Raw genomic sequence first — 13,498 nt, forward strand, 5'->3', positions numbered from 1 at the left:
CTCCTGACCCCTGTGCTATGTATGTTACATATTTCTGACCTCTGTACATAAAGTGTGAAGATGCTGCATACCAACAGCTCAATATAAAATCGAAGTGAGTATATCCCTGTACTCTATACATTACATATTCCTGCCCCTGCACTGTGTAAGCTACATACTCCTACCCCCTGTAAACAACACACTCCTGACATCTGCACACTGTAAATAACATACTTCTGACCCCTGCACTGTCTATATTACATACTGCTAACCCCTGCACGTTTTGCATACTCTTTTTTTTCCATAAAACATTTTTATTTGGTTTTCCAAATATAGTTACAACAACAAAAAAACAGAAATATGACTGTAAAAATCTACACCATATCACAGTATAGGTGCTGCGTTAAAGTTTAACAAAGGGAAAAAAGGAAAAATTGAATAGTTCCTAAAAATCCTAATAGTTCCACAAAATAATCATTTTAAACATAATAATAGCTTAAGTTACAGTTCTGAACCAGTCCGACCAGGGTTTCCAAGCTTTGTCAAAGTTGGTAATTGTATCGTTTACAGAAGCTAAAGATTTCTCATAGAAGAAGTGGGTCTGGACCAGGGGCGGACTGACAACTCATGGGGCCCCCGGGCAATAGGGGATCATGGGGCCCCTGTGTCCTTGCCCAAACTCAAAAAGCCTATGAAAAAGGTACCAGGGGCATCTCATGGGGCCCCCTACTGACCCCGGGCCCTCGGGCAGTGCCCGAGTTTCCAAATGGTCAGTCCGCCCCTGGTCTGGACTAGCTCAATTACTTCTTTTAGACACTTTGTTGCATACTCTTGACCCCTGTGCTATTTATGTTACATGCTCCTGAACCCTTGTACCTGGTATGCTGGGCTGTACAATATGTACTACTGATCCCTGCTCTACGTATGCTGGGCTGCATGTTCTGTACTCCTGGCCTCTGCACCCTGTACGCTGAGCTGTACATTTCTTTTACTTTTGGTCTCTGCACTGTTCGCTGGGATGTTTGCTAATTTTACTTCTAACCACTACTGGTCTTGCATTGTACATGATAAAGTCAGAGGGCTGTCACTGGCTGTTGCGTCAGTCTTCTTAGCTCTAGGAAGGGGGCCTTGCTGTATTTTGTTTATTATAAATATTTAATATATTGACTGTGGAATACAGGTGAAATGTCATTGAATCTCACTTGGGTGAATATCTAATAAACACGTACTGGGAAAATTGATAAATACACCCTGTAATCTTCTTATGCCTCCATTGTTTCTGATCAAATATGAACAAGGCAGGATCCTGCAGGAACTAGACTGTTTTTATGGTAATTAATATAAAAATCTGTATTTCTAAGTTTAAACTTGGTGATAGATTTTATTTTTTTTTATTTTGGTCATAAAAATATCCCTACTCCATAACTGCGAGGAGTACTGGTAGTATGATTAAACAGAGGAAGAGCCAGAAGAATATGCCGAGTAGTGTGAAAAAATGGTTTTGGTGTGTTTTGTCATCTTTGTTTAAAATAAATAAAATCTTCTGTTATATCCGTATTATATGTAGTCTTGTATGTCATAACTTTTTTATTTTAAATATGTTTTATGTCAGTTAGGAAACTGCATACATACTAACAATATAGGCATCAAAAAAATGAAATGTGTTATGAAAGCCAATGCTGTCTGTGTATTTTCTTATCAGACATTTATGTGGCCTCCACCCATACACTCTGATCACAGGGACCTGAGCTATACCAGCTCCCTGCACAGGGTGTGTACCAGCAATATAAAAGGTCAACAATCATGTGATCAGAATGGCATATGTCATAACATTCCTTTTTACTGATACAAAACCTGCATAGTTGATTCTTTGTCATACAAGGATAAGTTCACCTTTTTGACAAAAATGATAAATGCACATTTTTTTCAGTTAAAAAAAATGTGCATTTATTATTTTTGTCTGCAGGAGCCTGGTAAGCATTGTATCAGCAATCAGTAGATTGCTGGTGCCATGCAGGTCTCCTGCAGACCTGTCAAAATATCTTCTTGCTGTACCGGATGTACGAGCAAGCTGATATACTGACAGGAAGCTTCAATGAGCTACCACGGTGCTCCACAGCGCCATAGTAGTTCATTGAAAACTACAAGCCCACTTCCGCTAAAGCCGTAGGGACTTGCAGTTCATTCATTCACGGAAGTCTGGGAATTAATGATGTGGCCGTGTGGGCGGAGCTCCACATGGCCGTACTGTTTTCAAATCTGACAGATAGTACAGAGAAACTTCTCCCCGTATTATCTGTCAGAGGGAGGGGAGTGGCGGGCGCAGCTACAGCTATGGGAACGTTACATGTTCCACCTTAAAAACCAGTGGAACATGTAACATGTTCCAAAGGTGAACTTATCCTTTGACCTGTTCCTGACCTCGCTATAGCTGAAAGATGCCTGCAGCGCGGTTGGCTAGTTCTGGGAGGGAATCCGTGGACGTCCATCCAAAACCACGCCCCCTGGGGAACATACTGCGTACGATCTGTGATCGCTTTGTCCAATCACAGCTAATCAACGGTAAATAATAAATGCCGATTATTGGCAGTCCTCTCCACTGACAGCGCGTGAGGAGAGGAGAGCCAGTAAGCAGCATTTCACAGGGGGACATGTATCAATGCCCATCAGTGCCGCATATCAGTGCCGCCTAAAATGCTCATCAGTACCATCTAACAGTTCCCATCAGTGCTGCCTAACAGTGCCCATCAGTGCTGCCTAACAGGGCCCATCAGTGCTGCCTAACAGTGCCCATCAGTGCCGCCTAACAGTGCCCATCAGTGCTGCCCATCAGTGTCACCTAATATTGCCCATCAACACCACCTATCAGTGCAGCCTATCAGTGACTCCTCATCAGTGCCCATCAGTGAAGGAGAAAAATTACTTATATACAAAACTTTATAACAGAAACTAAGAAAAACTTTTTTTTTTTCAAAATTTTGAGTTTGTTTAGAAAAAAATAAAAAACCCCAGTGGTGATCAAATACCACCAAAAGAAAGCTCTATTTGTCTCAAAAAAAAAGATAAAACTTTACTTTGGGTACAGTGTTGCATGACCGCGCAATTGTCATTCAAAGTGCAACAGCGCTGAAAATTGGTCTGGGCAGGAAGGGGGTAAAAGCGCCCGGTAGGCAAGTGGTTATGTCCATTCTTCAAGCACAAAGATCATAAAGTCAGTTTTCCTATCAGTGTCTGCAGCCTATGGATTTTATGTCTGTGCTATAATCAACTGGATTCAAAAAATTATTCTTCTGTCTGGGCTTGTAAAAAAAATATTTTTCTTGTGCTTTTATTATCAACTGATTTGTAAATATTATCACATTCTATCATATCCTATAAGATATATACTATTTAAAGAGGATTACAGCTTTCTGTATTTACTAAAGGTTTTAACCATGTGATTCCACATTCTGTTTCCTGTGAGCAATCAGTGTATAAAGCAGGCCCTATATGTGAGTGATCAGACCTCACCAGCTGCTCAATGCACATTTGAGTCTCACTACTGACCAGCTGTTTGGAGCATATTTGAGTCTCAATACTGACCAGCTGCTCACAGCACATTTGAGTCTTAAACGCTTCCTGACCGCCCTATAGCAGAAATACTGCTACAGGGCGGCACGGGTACGCAAAATCATGTATATATATCTGATTTTGCATTTCTGGGTAGGGGGCATACGCCCTACCCGTGCGCCCTACCCGTGCTGCCATTAGTGGCTGTCAATTACTGGGTCCCGGGCCAGTGATTGCCGAGCATCTGTGACGGGGAGGAGAACTGTTTGTAAACAAAACAGTTCTCCTCCCTGTCAGCTCGTGCACACTGCTTTGCATGGCTGTGCACAGCATAGCCATGCAAAGCAGTGTGCTTACAGTGAAGCACATGGGCACAGACACAAGTAAAACAGCACACAGTTACCCTTTGATCGCCCCTCATGTTAACCCCTTCCTGCCCAGTACCATTAGTACAGTATCAGTGCTTTTTTTTTTAGCACTGATCACTGTATTGGTGTTACTGGGGATGTCAGTGACGCCAAGTGAGTCCCTCCCCCCCCAGTGTCAGAATGCCCTAATTACTAGTAAAAAAAAAAGAAGGAAAATCCCAGTATATATACCGCCATTTGTAGACGCTATAGCTTTCACGTAAACCAATTAATTTACAAGTATTGGGATTTTTTTTTAGCAAAGACATGTAGCAGAATACATTTTGGCCTAAATTTATGACGAAATTTGATTTTTTACATTTTTTTACTGGACATGTTTAATAGTTTTTACTATCCTGAAGAATCCCCTCTCTTTCTGGTCAAAATGCAGATTGGAACTGGAAAATGTCTTCCTTGCATACACGTTGGGGGAATGTGGTGAATGATCGGTAGAGAGAACAGAGTTTTCCAACTTTTACAGCCCCAGTGTGATCCTAATATCAGTTCCAGAGAGGGGGAACGTTGCATTCCATACATCTCTGCAAGGATACTTCTGGCCTGTCGGATCTCATCTTCACCACACAAGGGCGTTTTATCCTTACATTTTCCAGTTCTAATCTGCATTTTGACCAGAAAGAGAGGGGATTCTTCAGGATATTGATATACCTGCGTATTATCAATACGCTTCTGGTTAGTGCGCATTTCTATCATTTGCACTGGAAAAACAGCAAGCACCTATACAGGACTGCATTCTATTTGTGACTTTTCAAATTATCAGTAATATTTGCAAATACCATACAGCGCTGCATTATATATATCTGTGATCAAATAGCACTGAAAGAAATCTCAATTCGTGGGAAAAAAAAGGATGTTAATTTCATTTGGGTGCAGTGTTGCATGACCGTGCAATTTTCTGTTAAAATAACACAGCACTGTAACGCAAATAATGCCTTGGTCAGGAAGGGGGGTAAATCCTCAGGAGGGCAAGTGGTTAATACTGAACAGCTGCTCACAGCACATTTGATTGTTACTACTGACCAGCTGCTCACAGTACATTTACACCTCGTTAACAGCGGATGCGACTTACCATGCAATTTGCCATCCCATGAGAGTTGCAAATCACATGGCAGTCGCACCCTATTGTCCGCAATTAAAGCGGCCATATCGGTGCAATTTCGACTTGGTTGAAGCTGCACCGATTTCTAAAGTAGTGCATGCATTACTTCATGTGTGACTTGCATAGACATCTGTGTCCTGCAAGCCGCGGATATCTTGCAAGTCGCAACCTCAAGTCGGAATGACATCTGACTTTGAAATCATGCACGAAGTTGCATGATTTTAAAGTCGATTTTCCAATCTGACAAGTTGCTCAGAGCACATTTGAGCCTTACCACTGACCAGCACATGCGAGTATACTTCTTCTGGTGTGCTATAAAGAGAGGTTAAAAATTCTGCTTTAACTACCCTAGATTTATCTGAATGGGCTGCTGTGTATCCTGCCGAAAAAAGGTGCATATAGGGAAACCACATGGTGTTACTGGGGATGTCAGTGACGCCAAGTCAGTCCCCCCCCCAGTGTCAGAATGCCCTAATTAATAGTAAAAGAATGAAAATCCCAGTATATATACCGCCATTTGTAGACGCTATAACTTTCATGATCCGATTCTGAACATCGCACCGCGTTTTGCGAACTGATTTTTGGGTGTCGTTAACTTAAAATACAAACCCATGGCAGTTCATATGAACAGGGTGAGATTATGATGTGGTTCGGAGATCGCACAGAAACCGTTGCGAATTCCGCACTGCATCAGTGTGAACCCAGGCTCAGGTAGAGAAAAGATTCTCTTCAATACTCATTATCGCTTATGTAGAAAGGTGATTACACAATAAAACCCTGTACGTGGTTTGAAAAATAAAATGAATAAAAAAGCACGTCAGTATATCACCATATAAATGTGTGTCTCACTCTGGGAAAGCATAAGGGCTCATGTACACTGCAGCTGATAAACTCATGGTCAGGAGCTGTTCATTGTTTCATTCAGCAGCCCCTGAACTCTCCCTAATGTTTTCCTATGTGTCCGTGTACACTATGTCGTTTACAGGCAGTTGAGTTTACAGTCGTTTTTTTTAACGCAGAAAACTTGCGTTTCATAGTTTATTTATTTCAGGTAGTTATATAGCGCCGTCAATTTACAGCGCTTTACACATATATATTGTACATTCACATCAGTCGCTAACCCTCAAGGGGTGTACAATCTAAGGTCCCTAACTTACATTAATACATACATATATTAGGGCCAATTTAGACAGGAATCAATTAACCTATCAGCGTCTTTGGAATGTGGGAGGAAACCCACGCAGGCACAGGGAGAACATGCAAACTCCAGGCAAGTGGTCCCGTGGCTGGGATTCGAACCAACGACCCTAGTTCTGCCAGGCGGAAGTGCTAACCCTTTAGCCACTGTGTTAATTTAATCAGCATTTCAAACGCAAAATGCTTGTAAATGCGGCTAAACGCGTTTATAAGTGTTTGCGTCTGAAATTTTTTTTATTACTCTTCCAGTTCCCAGTGCTGTCCAGAGCCTTTTTTCATCATGAAAAATGCATGCAAAGCGTTTTCAAGGTACTCAAATGGACAAAACACTAAACACAAGATGTTCCTACCAAGATTGTCACACATTGTAATGACCAATTCACACCTCAGACCTCTCCCACCCTTGGAAACAAAAGACATGTTAATGACCATTCACATCTCAAATTCCTCATAAAGACTCCCTGCCAGGTGGTCTTAATGACTCACTCCACCAGCCACCTTCCCACCCTTGGAAACAAAAGAAATGTTAATGAGCAACTCACGCCTAAGCTAATCTCAACACATACTGCTGTCTCTGCTTCTACTCTCTGTATTTCTCTGAAACAGTCTGAAATAGTTAATAATTTACCACTTTTCAGTGCATTCTGGGCATTTGGGAGGTTCTCCGGTGCTTATCTTTAAAAACTGCTTCTAAACGCAAACACACATAAATGCGCATAAACGCGTTATGCAAACTTGGCTAAACAGATGTTTTTTAACCTACGTTTTCCAGCAGTCACTTTCCATCATTCAGAAGTGTCCCATGTACATGGGGCCTTAGGGACAGTATGAAATGTGTAAGAGCCTTCCATCCTGTATTTAGTGAATACAAGATTTTGTGCATTTACCTAGAGTATGATTGTCATGTTAAGACAAAATAAAAAAAAACACACACACTCTCCAGTACATCTCTGAAATTCATTCACATTTGCCCATGCTTTTCCATTTACAGACCATGCAAATCAGGGGTGGGCTGACAACTCATGGGGCCCATGGGCAATAGGAGATCATGGGGCCCCTGTGTCCTCGCCCACACTCAAACCACACCCATAAAAGCCTATGAAAGGTACCAGGGGCATCTCATGGGGCCCACTACTGAACCTGGGCCCTCGGGCAGTGCCCGAGTTTCCAAATGGTCAGTCCGCCCCTGCTGCAAATACAAAAAAATACCAGTTGATCGGTCAGAAATACACAGGGACTAATTGCCTCGGCCTGAATTTCTGACAAGATAAACAGGTATTTGTGCACTGTGCATAAAACTGATATAACAAAATTCTTTCAATTGTATGTTTAACAAACCAAAGAAAGGCTAATTGTTAGGATTTCCATACAGTACACTTTAAAGAATGGACTTTTGTTAGGCTAAGAACTAGCTGTCTCTCTCAAGGAAAAATTCTAAATTAATGAAAGATCTCTATTTTTAGGGCTGGCTCACACCAGATGCAGTTCAATGCGTTTTTTTTCTGCATCAAAAAATGCATGCACAGTGTTCTCCATGTATCTCAATGGTCCTAGTTCACACCAGTGCAGTCAGTTCCAGTCAGTTTCTGGTGCAGAAAAAAAGTAGAACATGCTACAGAACTGTACTGGAATAGAGCAAAATACATCAAAAACTCATCGGAACAGAGTGTGGTGTGAACTGTAAGCAAAAATGCATCCGGAAAGCATCCAGAGTGCCAGGGTACTAGGCGTAATCCTAGACTCTGACCTCTCCTTTGGGCCCCACATCCACTCACTGGCTAAATCCTGCCGCCTCAACCTCCGGAACATTTCCAAAATCCATCCCTTTCTGACCAATGACACCACAAAACAACTTATCCATGCCTTGGTTATATCCCGCCTTGATTACTGCAACTCCCTCCTCACTGGTCTACCGTTACACAAGCTATCCCCCCTTCAGTCTATTATGATGCTGCTGCTAGACTTGTACACCTTACCAACAGATCAGGGACTGCTGCCCCTCTCTGCCAATCCCTTCACTAGCTTCCACTAACCCAGCGTATAAAATTCAAAATACTAACCACAGCTTACAAAGCCATCCACAACACTGCCCCTAGCTACATCGCCAACCTCATCTGCAGATATCGCCCACTCCGCTCTCCCAATATAACTTCCTCTCTAGCTCCCTCATCACCTCCTCCCACGCTCGCCTCCAGGACTTCTCCAGAGCCTCTCCCATCCTCTGAAACTCCCTACCACAGTATGTCCGGTCAGCCCACACCCTGTCTGCCTTTAGGCGATCTTTGAAAACTCACTTCTTCAGGGAAGCCTACCCCACCTCTACCTAGAACTGTACTTGAATCACCTCCACCAGATCATCCCCCGCAGCTATCACCTTTTGTATCATCTTCCCCTTCCTTTAGATTGTAAGCTCCCCAAGCAGGGCCCTCATATTCCTTCTGTACTTGTACTGTCTCCCTTATATTGTAAAGCGCTGCGCAAACTGTTGGTGCTATATAAATCCTGCATAATAATAATCCAGAGTGTGTTTTTGTGGTGTGAATTGGCCCTTGAGTTGAAGAAAAGGGGGAAAAAAATTAACCGGAACACTTAAAAAAATGCATCAAAAATGCAGCAGAATGCATCAAAAATGCTTACAAAATACATAAAAAACTAGCATACAGAAACGCATGTGGAACACATACCATATTGCGTGTCTATGGTGTGAACTGACCCTTAAGTTGAAGAAAAAGAGAGGGGAAAAAATGAACTGGAATGCATCAAAAATGCACCAGAACGCTTAAAAAACGCACATAAAGAAACACATCTGGATGCATCTGGACTGTGTTTGTATGGTGTGAACTGGCCCTAAAGACGCAGTAGCAGGAGAGACATTTTCCTACACACAGTTAACTTCCTATCTAGTACTGCTTCTGATTATGTAGTCAGTCCTTCCTATGTCTAAAATAACAATTTGCATTTTGTTTTAGATACAGTGAGGATGATTAGAACCCCTGTCAGGTTTTTATTGTAGCAATTTCACCTGGCTCTCTGTAAGGACAGGACATGATGGGCAATCTCCCCAATGGGTAATCATTTCTAGTAGAGTGAGGAAGGACTACAACCTCTGATAATGTTTTTATTACTGTGTCAACTACACCAAGATGGCAAAGACCAAAACCGTTTTTTTTATTGCTGTTTATGTGGAGAGATTTGTCCTCATTTCCTATTCACTTGAAATCAGCTTCAGTATGAACCACACAAAGGTTCTAACTCTTCTTCCCAAAAATAAGGTTTTGACTTTAGTTCCACTTCAAGATGAAAGTGTACTTCTATGTGAAAGGACTCCAATTACAGAGATAATCCACATTCTGCAATGTATGGTCATGGGCAGGCATGCCAGCCTCCTAGGATGTTGTACTGTGCATCATATACAGTATACTGCTCCACACCTTCTACTGCCCCCTAGTGCATGTTTTCTGAACACATTCTCTCCGGCTAGCTTACCACAGGGTTTTCGTTAGATACAGTGAATGGGATCACCCTACAGCAATATTAAACCCCAAAACAAAGAGTGAAAATATTCTAGCTTGCCAATTCTTAAATGTGGTTACTGTATTCATATTTTGGGGCTTTCTTCCTTTATGCATTCACTGACACCATCCTGGGGGATAATATTGTAGTCATTGACACCAATCCTGCAGGTTAATTTTGTGGTCACTGACACCAATCCTGCGGGTTAATTTTGTGGCTACTAACACCAATTCTGGGGGGGTATTATTGTGGTCACTGAAACCAATACTGGGGTTATTATTGTGGTCACTGACACCAATGCTGGGGTTACTATTGTGGTCACTGACACCAATGCTGGGGTTACTATTGTGGTCACTGACACCAATGCTGGGGTTACTACTGTGGTCAATGACACCAGTGCTCCGGGTTATTATTGTGGTCACTGACACCAGTGCTAGAGGTTATTATTGTGGTCACTGACACCAATGCTGGGGTTATTATTGTGGTCACTGACACCAATGCTAGGGTTATTATTGTGGTCACTGACAGCAGTGCTCCGGGTTATTATTGTGTTCACTGACACCAATGCTAGGATTACTATTGTGGTCAATGACACCAGTGCTCTGGGTTATTATTGTGGTCACTGACACCAGTGCTAGGGTTCCTATTGTGGTCAATGACACCAGTGCTCAGGGTTATTATTGTGGTCACTGACACCAGTGCTAGGGGTTATATTGCGGTCACTGACACCAGTGCTAGGGGTTATATTGTGGTCACTGACACCAGCGCTAGTGGTTATATTGTGGTCACTGACACCAGTGCTCCGGGTTACTATTGTGGTCACTGACACCAATGCTGGGGTTACTATTGTGGTCAATGACACCAGTGCTCCGGGTTATTATTGTGGTCACTGACACCAGTGCTGGGGTTACTATTGTGGTCAATGACACCAGTGCTCGGGGTTATTATTGTGGTCACTGACACCAATGCTCCGGGTTACTATTGTGGTCAATGTCACCAGTGCTCCGGGTTATTATTGTGGTCACTGACACCAGTGCTCCGGGTTATTATTGTGGTCACTGACACCAATGCTAGGGTTACTATTGTGGTCAATGACACCAGTGCCCTGGGTTATTATTGTGGTCACTGACACCAGTGCTAAGGGTTATATTGTGGTCACTGACACCAGTGCTAAGGGTTATATTGTGGTCACTGACACCAGCGTTAGGGGTTATATTGTGGTCACTGACACCAGTGCTCCGGGTTATTATTGTGGTAACTGACACCAATGCTAAGGTTACTATTGTGGTCAATGACACCAGTGCTCAGGGTTATTATTGTGGTCACTGACACCAATACTGGGAGCCATTATTGTAGTCAATGACACCAGCGCTCAGGGTTATTATTGCATCCACTGACACTAGTGCTCCGGGTTATTATTGTGGTCACTGACACCAATGCTAGGGTTACTATTGTGGTCAATGACACCAGTGCTCAGGGTTATTATTGTGGTCACTGACACCAGTGCTAGGGGTTATATTGTGGTCACTGACACCAGTGCTAGGGGTTATATTGTGGTCACTGACACAAGTGCTAGGGGTTATTTTGTGGTCACTGACACTAGTGCTCCAGGTTATTATTGTGGTCACTGACACCAATGCTAGGGTTACTATTGTGGTCAATGACACCAGTGCTCAGGGTTATTATTGTGGTCACTGACACCAATACTGGGAGCCATTATTGTAGTCAATGACACCAGCGCTCTGGGTTATTATTGCATCCACTGACACCAGTGCTCCAGGTTATTATTGTGGTCACTGTCACCAATGCTGGGGTTACTATTGTGGTCACTGACACCACTGCTCCGGGTTATTATTGCATCCACTGACACCTGTGCTCTCGGTTATTATTGTGGTCACTGATATCAATGCTAGGCATTATAATTATGGTCTATGACACCTGTGATCTGGGTATTATTGTGGTCACCGACACCAGTGCTAGAGGTTATTATTGTGGTCACTGACACCAATGCTGGGAGCCATTATTGTGGTCACTTACACCAATGGTTACTATTGTGGTCACAGACACTAATGCGGGGGGGGGGGGCCATTATTGTGGTCACTGACACCAATGCTATGGGTTATTACTGTGGTCACTGACAATAGCAAAGGCTGTTATTGTGATCACTGTCATCAATGTTGGATGATATTATTGTGGTCACTGACACCAATGCTGGGGGTTATCATTGTGGTCACTGACACCAAAGTTGGGAGATATTCTTGTGGTCACTGACACCAAAGTTGGGCAATATTATTGTGGTCACTGACACCAAAGTTGGGCAATATTATTGTGGTCACTGACACCAATGTTGGGTGATATTATTGTGGTCATTGACACAAATGTTGAGGGTTATTATTGTGGTCACTGACACCAATGTTGGGGGTAATTATTGTGGTCACTGACACAAATGTCGGGCGATATTATTGTGGTCACTGACACCAACGTTGGAAGATATTATTGTGGTCACTGACACCAATGTTGGGAGATATTATTGTGGTCACTGACACCAATGTTGGGCGATATTATTGTGGTCACTGACACCAACGTTGGGCGATATTATTGTGGTCACTGACACCAATGTTGGGAGATATTATTGTGGTCACTGACTCCAATGTTGGGAGATATTATTGTGGTCACTGACTCCAACGTTGGGAGATATTATTGTGGTCACTGACACCAACGTTGGGCGATATTATTGTGGTCACTGACACCAACGTTGGGAGATATTATTGTGGTCACTGACTCCAATGTTGGGAGATATTATTGTGGTCACCGACACCAATGTTGGGAGATATTATTGTGGTCACCGACTCCAATGTTGGGAGATATTATTGTGGTCACCGACATCAATGTTGGAAGATATTATTGTGGTCACTGACACCAATGTTGGGAGATATTATTGTGGTCACCGACACCAATGTTGGGAGATATTATTGTGGTCACCGACACCAATGTTGGGAGATATTATTGTGGTCACCGACACCAATGTTGGGAGATATTATTGTGGTCACCGACTCCAATTTTGGGAGATATTATTGTGGTCACCGACACCAATGTTGGGAGATATTATTGTGGTCACTGACACCAATGCTGGGAGATATTATTGTGGTCACTGACACCAATGTTGGGAGATATTATTGTGGTCACTGACTCCAATGCTGGGCGATATTATTGTGGTCACTGACACCAATGTTGGGAGATATTACTGTGGTCACTGACACCAACGTTGGGAGATATTATTGTGGTCACTGACACCAACGTTGGGCGATATTATTGTGGTCATTGACACAAATATTGGGGGTTATTATTGTGGTCACTGACACCAATGTTGGGGGTTATTATTGTGGTCACTGACACAAATGTTGGGGGTTATTACTGTGGTCACTGACACCAATGTCGGGCGATATTATTGTGGTCACTGACACCAACGTTGGAAGATATTATTGTGGTCACTGACACTAATGTTGGGCGATATTATTGTGGTCACCGACACCAATGTTGGGAGATATTATTGTGGTCACCGACACCAATGTTGGGAGATATTATTGTGGTCACCGACACCAATGTTGGGAGATATTATTGTGGTCACCGACTCCAATTTTGGGAGATATTATTGTGGTCACCGACACCAATGTTGGGAGATATTATTGTGGTCACTGACACCAATGCTGGGAGATATTATTGTGGTCACTGACAC

The sequence above is a fragment of the Staurois parvus genome, unplaced genomic scaffold, assembly GCF_062004578.1.
Source record: "Staurois parvus isolate SC_StPar_1 unplaced genomic scaffold, SC_StPar_1.0 ptg000050l, whole genome shotgun sequence".
NCBI classification, from domain to species: domain Eukaryota; kingdom Metazoa; phylum Chordata; class Amphibia; order Anura; family Ranidae; genus Staurois; species Staurois parvus.